The 7,482-nt window shown below is 38.6% G+C and overlaps 1 long non-coding RNA gene across 1 annotated transcript; it reads right to left on the bottom strand.

Annotated features, from left to right (window-relative positions):
* Window positions 1–218: 218 nt before the first annotated feature.
* Window positions 219–2,529, bottom strand: LOC145203919 (uncharacterized). Its single transcript, XR_013853420.1, has 3 exons — window positions 2,192–2,529; window positions 1,533–1,661; window positions 219–1,470 (listed from the first exon to the last, which is right to left on the bottom strand). It is a non-coding gene; the product is annotated as an uncharacterized LOC145203919 (long non-coding RNA).
* Window positions 2,530–7,482: the final 4,953 nt, after the last annotated feature.

Below are 7,482 nucleotides of genomic sequence, written 5' to 3'. Positions count from 1 at the left end.
TTTCTGACATAATCTCATTTAACATTATAGTCTCCAATATTACCATTATGTTATACTAATTTAGTTTATTGTCATGCCATTTACTTGGTAATAACAAAAAAGTGTGGTTATGAAAAAAAGGTGTGATAATATCAATACATTTTCATGTAGGGAACCACCCAATCTAAGCTATGAACCAAAATACATTGTGTGTAAAAGAAAACTTCTTCACCTCTTAAAATATTGCCCAAAATGTCAAGGTGCCACAGTACCCACCAGAAAAAAAAAATTGTTTCACTTGTGACTGTGGCTCAAGATTGTACTGCTCTCTGTTGCAAATAAGTGGAAAAGTCAGGAATTCGTAAATGGTGTACCAGAAGTAAATTAACTGCAGATTTCCCTGGACACTCAGCTAAATTTGGTACATACACAATGATGGATCTTTGCAACAATAAAATTGTTGCTATTAACCTTGTTCAGGTATTCAGTTGGTAATTTCATAATATTTTCTAGGGCAGTGGTTCTCAAAGTATGGGTCGCGACCCAAACATGGGTCGCGCATGGTCACAAAATAGGTCGCGTTGTGGTGATTCAATTCTGCCCAAACGAACTTTTTTCATTTCAATTTTCAATTCTCAGTCATGACTGAATTATTGTATCATAGGCATTTTATGTGGCATTATCTTAGTAACCTTGGAGTATTGTACCATAAGTAAGTGGTTTTCTGAGAGTTTTGACAGCATCGTAGCCAAATACAGCCTCACTTGACAACGCTATACAGCAAAATGAACCAATCATTATAACATACAGACAATAGCCTTCCATTTTTCTATTACGCACACGGCGATTGCAATAAGTTACCGGGGAATGATAGGAGGTTAATCATACGAAACTGAACTTGGAAAGTAACAGTTAGAGTATAAGGATGATAACTACTCATACAAAAATAAAAAATACATATTTTTTATGTTTGAGGCTTGGGTCGCAAGATGTTCATAAAGCTCAGATTTGGGTCGCGGTCAAAAAAGTTTCAGAACCACTGTTCTAGGGCAATGAAGTGGCAAACAGCAATGCTATGGAAAAAGAAGGATTCTTGGGATGCATTGAAAGCATCACAAGCAAAGGATTGTTTATTAAAGCCTTTGTGACTGACAGGCATACACAAATCATTAAATACATTAGTGAAGAATCGTCAGAAACAAAACATTATGTTTGGCATGTAGCTACAAGTATGATGAAAATAAAAGATGAGCATACACCAGTTTTATGGTTTTTAATTTAGAAAGAAACTGACAGCACTTTCTAACAAAGCAAAATGCAAAGAGTTGGGACCTTGGGTGAAAAGCATATGCAACCACATGTATTGTTGTGCAGCAACGTCACAAGGGAATTCACAACTTATAGTTGACAAGTGGCTGTCAGTCAACGTAACTCTGAAGTCTTCCCCAGCACCATTCAACAAATTTTCTGTAGGCAGTATATGTGTAAAGCCTGAGTACATAGAGGTTGCTGGTGGCATATTGCATGTTAGTAGTTGGTACAGTAAAACTTACTCGTGACCAGTGGCGTAGCCAGGGAGGGGCCAAAGGGGCCATGGCCCCTCCCAAATTTTCAAAGTTGTACATTGATAAACTTCAATTTAGTGTAGTTTCGTCCTTCATTATTGTGGTTTTGTCTCTCAACTGTCAAAGGAATATATAAATTACCAAAAATGACTTTTGTCACCAAGTTGTAGGCTGAAATCCATGCTTTTTTATTTATGCAGACATGGAATAAATTAATAAAGCGTTTCGTTGTCCCGTCAAACCACAGTTTGGCAAGTCACGTTTTTGGTAAAAGCACGCCGAGCGTTAGCAAAAAGTTGTATTAGACATCAAATTATTTGGCCCCTCCCAAACTTTTTGGCTGCCTACGCCACTGCTCGTGACGGGTGTTACCCTCATCATGATTTCCGAATTGACGTTTAAATCGTTAATATGCTGCTTCTAATGCATACACGTTGAGACATATATTCAAATCCAGGATGTGCATTTATACAAAGCAGATTCGACTCAGAATATTCGTTGAACTTGGCTAACTGCTGTTGCACTTACTAATTTCATGGCAACAAACGCATGATTTTCTCTCCTCCATTACCACACAGTTAGTACATAAACACCTACAATAATACTGTTACGTGAAAAATACCTTTTGTTAACAACAAAACACCTACCTTTTTAAGAAAACAGTTGTTATATATTCCTTAACTGTCAACTAAGTGTCTACGTTAATTTTATCAGTCGTAAACAGTAAAAAAACGTACGCATCAAAGGTAAAACAAGCAACAAAAACAACAGCTGACCAACGCCATTGTTAGAAGTTGGTACGAGGTGACGTAACAATCGCTGCTGCATTTTAAACCAAGGTGTCGCTCGAGAGCTCATTGTTTGATTGAATATCTCGAAAACGACAAATCATAGGACAAAAAAATTAGTGATTCGGATTCCCTGAATTATGGCAATTCTAAATGGCTAAAATGTAGAAAAAGTCACATCGCCGCTGCCGGGGCCCTTTAAGGCAGGGGTCGGCAACCTTTTTTGCACTGCGGACCGCTTTTGAAATGAAAATTTTACCGCGGACCGGTCATAAAAAAACTACAAATATTTAGCAAAAAAACGCTTAAATTAGTTTATCATCCCCGAAATACATGAGCAAAATGTTCATAGCATTTACCCAGAAAAATTATACGGCCCGGTAACGAACTCCTCGCGGACCGGTACCGGGCCGCGGACCGGCGGTTGCCGACCACTGCTTTAAGGGATAGCTCGTTACCGTTGTATTTAAAAAGTATAACCGCTCACTATATTCATAGCCTAAATAAGTGTCCCCTGTGGCAAATTAAATGTCTGACCTTGCTCTTGAGATCACAAAAAGCCCAAACAATCGCCAGTAAAATTTATTCAAATACTTTATCTGCTTGTAAGAAAAAGTTAGCTGAGTTTCACAGTTCTTGTAAGAAAATATTCATACAATCAGTAATGTTGAAATCGCCACCGTTTTAGAACCCTGTTTTAAAGCCTTGAAAAAACACGCTACCAAGTGACGTCAATCTACTTGTTGCCACAATAACAGGCGACCCAACAGAATTTTCAGGCGACCCAACTCCCGGACGATTTCAGCAAAAAAAATTATCCCGGGATTTTCTCTCTGTGGGATATCCCGGGACAAAAATCGAACGCTTTTTTAGTTGCACTCCACAGGGTTTCCGTGAATTAATGGGTTCCCTGAGGTTTCGTGTAACAATTCAAACAAGAATGATAAATAGTTCTGTTGTTGCGAACAGTACAACAGTGTTGGAACCCACGTTATAGCTCTCCAGTGGGTCACGTCTAAAACTACGGGCCCACTTGGCCCGCCTCATGCAATAGAAAAAACTGCGCGCCCACAGTTTTTCCTCGCGGGAGACGCAACAAGCATTAGGTATAGTGGGCCCGCAGTTTTTCCTAGCGAGAGACGCGACAAGCACTGGATATAGTGGGCCCGCGGTTTTTCCATGCGAGAGGCGGGCCGAGCACTAGTGGATATAGTGGACACGCAGTTTTTATACTTGCAAGAAGCGTGCCAAGCGGGCCTGCATTTTTTTAATTGCATGAGGCGGGCCAAGTTCTGGGCCAAGTGATCCAAGTGGGCCCGCAGTTTTAGACGTGACCGCTCTCCAGTTGGTAAAAATCTGGCAATTTGTAAAATGCCAAGACGGCCGAGTGGTTATAGCGCCATCGACTTGTGTCACTAGGTTTTGGGTTCTAATCCTATCTCGGTAGCTTTGTTTCCCTGAACAAGAAACTTGACCGGCATTGCCCCAACCCAGTGGAAACTGATGGGTTGAACTAAATTGAACTCACCAACCGACTAAATCGAAAACTGATATCAATTCCAAAAAATATTTTTAGTTTTGAAAAAGATTTTAAAAAAAAAATTAACTTAGAATATAACTGGCAGCTCGACGGCGACCTCGCGAACATATTGCATTGATGCTTTGCCGGCCCACTAAAAATAAAAATGAAACAAACAAAATAAAATTATAAATTTAACAAAAATGAAATAAAATCCCGGGATTGAGGTTGTTTTTGTCCCGGAATCCCGGGATAAGCCAAAGTGGCAAATTTGAGAAACCCTAGTCGCGACCCATAGGTTGGGAACCACTGATCTAGTGTAACTTTATGTGGAATGTTAAGAGTCCTGTGTCGAACAATGCCTCATTGTTTCCAACCCAAACTGCGAAGAGAATAATCTTAGAAAAGAATCTTAGAAATATATTTTTATGCATGATGTACCAAACATTTCTCACATAAATTGGTTGAAATTAACGCTGCATATGTTGCTGTAGCAATTTAATTTGTTTTGATTGTTACCTGCAGATTTTGAGTTGTTGAGTAAATTTATTTGCTCACCTCTGCTCATGAGACATGAACTTTCATACAAAACAATATTCTCATAGGGGTAGGCCTATCATACCATAAGTCCTCTTTTTGGAGGACATGTCCTCCTTTTCAACGAAAAGCAAGTTGTCCTCCAATGACAATAAAAATACCCAAATGTCCTCCCAATTTTCTGCATTTACTAAATAGCTAAATAACAAGTACGCTTTTAAAACCGGCCAAATAGTGCGAGTTGTGGTCATTGTTAATTAAAATTCACAATTTATAGTAAGTTAAACTTCATCCAAATTGCTGTTAATAATTGCCAGCCTGAAATTCGTCAAATCTTGTGCCTTCATTTTCTTTGGGCACAAAACTAACTGTTAATGTTTTTTTGTCGGGAATGTGTCCTCCCTTTTGGTTATGAAAATATGGTAGGCCTGCATAGGGGGGAATTTTGATCCAGAGCCACAAAAGGGGATGATCGTACGCAGGTTTTGGGCCACTGCTTTAGACAAGGTTGAAGGCCTCTGTTTTAGGCATTTGGCTCGAAAACTTCGAAAGACTTGACTTGTTGGGTGATAACTTTTCCCAATACAAAACAATGCCACCGATTTTCATTCTCTCATAGTTTGGTATATTGTAGGCTATGCTAGGTGAGATAAGTATAGTTTATAGTTTCGCAGGAAATCAAATTAGGACTGTGCAGTAATGTGAAATCCATCTCGAAAAAAAAACACAGACCGTTGCCTGTTCAGTGCTTATTGAATAGGGTTTAAAAGCGCAAATCTAACAAACTTTTACTTGCCCCGCGCATGTTAAATTTCTGGTTTGAGAAACTTTTGCTTTGTACCAAATGAAATAAAAATGATGTTTATTAGCAACATCAGGCGGACGCAGTAAGCCAGTATGCGTGTCAAATATGTATGGTTGCTTTATTGTTGTTGAAAACTCACCACGAATTTTGTTGATGGCGACGGTGCCGATCTGATCCTTAATATTTAGTCGAGTCGGTTATTGCAAAGAACGCTACACCCAGGAATTGTTCAGGACAAGCATGACTGAGAGATGATTAAGATCGGCGTAGGTGTCCTGTTTTATGCTTAGAAAGAGGTAATCTGTTTGCAAAAGAGTATATGCGTTTCTCAGATAATATTGGGTCCATAAGACACCGCGCAACGCGAGGATTGATGTAATTAATCTGGTAATCATTTTAAAGCACAAAATAAGTTAATTTGGGGCGGAAACGTGGCCGAATGGCCTGGCGCGCCTGACCCACATACACCTGATCGGGATTCGGCCCCGGAAGTATCCTGGGTTCGAACCCCGTGAACGACAAAGGGCAAATTTCAGTTCTCGGACTGCCGCCTGATTGTCGAAAAAAATACAATTAAAAAACGTTTTTTTGAGTGCGGCCACCAGATATGTTTTCTTTGGTAATAGAAAATAAAATGATGTCAAATATGTTCTTTGCAATCAATTCATACATTTATAATTTAATGAAAAATAATCATAATTTGCCGAATTGGTTTTGATGTAGCCAGAGGCCTATAACCAAAAGCATTGTTTACATAAGAAGGGTTGCCATACCGTCCTTATTTCTAAGATTTGTCCTAAATTTAAACGGCAATGTCTTAGAAAAATTTATTGTCTTCATTTCTACGAAAAGTATTTTTATGTTTGACTAGAGTCCTTATTTTGGCTCATTTTGTCACACTTAGTGAAATGAGAGGTAAATCCCTGCTACAAGTAAAAACTTCGACCTGAGCTGTATTTTCTACGTAAGAGGAGTTGCTGGAACAGATTGTTTATGACATGTGGTATGTCAACGCTCGTTTTAATTCAAAGATTTGTTTAACAACGTTTGTTTCGATTCGTCTGAAAATTTAATTTTTCCGTTGCCCTTATTTTGTGGTTTATGTCGACGACAACCCTGTTTATAAGTAAGCCAAAGCAATTAGGACGCAACCAGTGATGAAATTCACATTTTTTGTCAGACGGTTCGCTGATCTCATAAAACCAGTGGTGGAATTTAAATTTTTTGTTATGCTAACCGGTTCGCTGATCTCATAAAATTTTGTGGGAAGGTTCTATAGAACCGGTGCGAACCGGCTGAATCCCACCACTGCGGACGCAACTGCTACCACATTTCACAGTGTGATGGTTTGGGAAAATCTACTAACACTCACTTCAGCCGCACATTGGAGAAAGAAATTTCGATGGGTTGCACAAAAAACACAAACACCTATTTTCAAACGGAAAATCCACTAACGTAAACGTCACACTCACATCGGACAAATTTTGCTAATTTAGGTTGGGGTAAGGTATGATCATAAATATCACAATTTAAAATTCAACTTAAATTTAGTTCTCAAAGTAAAATTTTCAAAAAGTTATTTCCCAACCCTCTCTACAGCTGCTACTTTTTAGACCTGCTGCAAGAGGCGATGCTTCACGTAAAAATGCCGGCGGGTAGGTCATTGAAATTTGGTGTTTGATTTGCGACATGAAGCTCGAGTTCATTTTTTTCGAAACCGTCGATATTTAAGCCTCTCAGCTATTGACTGTGAGTGTAAATAAATGAAAAAACAACAGAAGTATTTGCATACACTAAGTATGAGTTCCAAAGACTGAAAACATGTCCTGTGTTTTAATCGTGATTAAATAGATTTAGGGATTTTTCTTTGATATGCAGTGTAAGGGCCAAGGTCAGAAACGCAACTCCAGAGCCAAAGCCAGGCAAATAAAATTTAACCCATACCAGTCACATTTTTGACGAATTATCACGTGATATTGAATCAATATCTCGAGTTTACTAGATCAATATTGAAATAAAATGGCAGTTGTTAAAAAACACTCCTTCTCCTAATGTATTAAAAATGTATCATTTTTGCAAATAATCTCTATTTACATTTTCATCTGACCTGACTTAGGGTGTAACAACACAGGTTACCCAACGCAATAACAAAACCCTGGTCTTTCATGCACACTTGCTTCTTTTTTCAAACAAAACCCTTCCAAATGCAGCCTGTTTTTGAAATTGCTGCATTTTACTAACTTAAAAATGGACTACTTTTCCTTTCAACTAATGTCATTTACAAACCAA

The sequence above is a fragment of the Phallusia mammillata genome, chromosome 8, assembly GCF_965637545.1.
Source record: "Phallusia mammillata chromosome 8, kaPhaMamm4.hap1.1, whole genome shotgun sequence".
NCBI classification, from domain to species: Eukaryota; Metazoa; Chordata; class Ascidiacea; order Phlebobranchia; family Ascidiidae; genus Phallusia; species Phallusia mammillata.
Note: the sequence above shows the minus strand (reverse complement) of the source record. Positions and strands in the feature narration are given on the sequence as shown.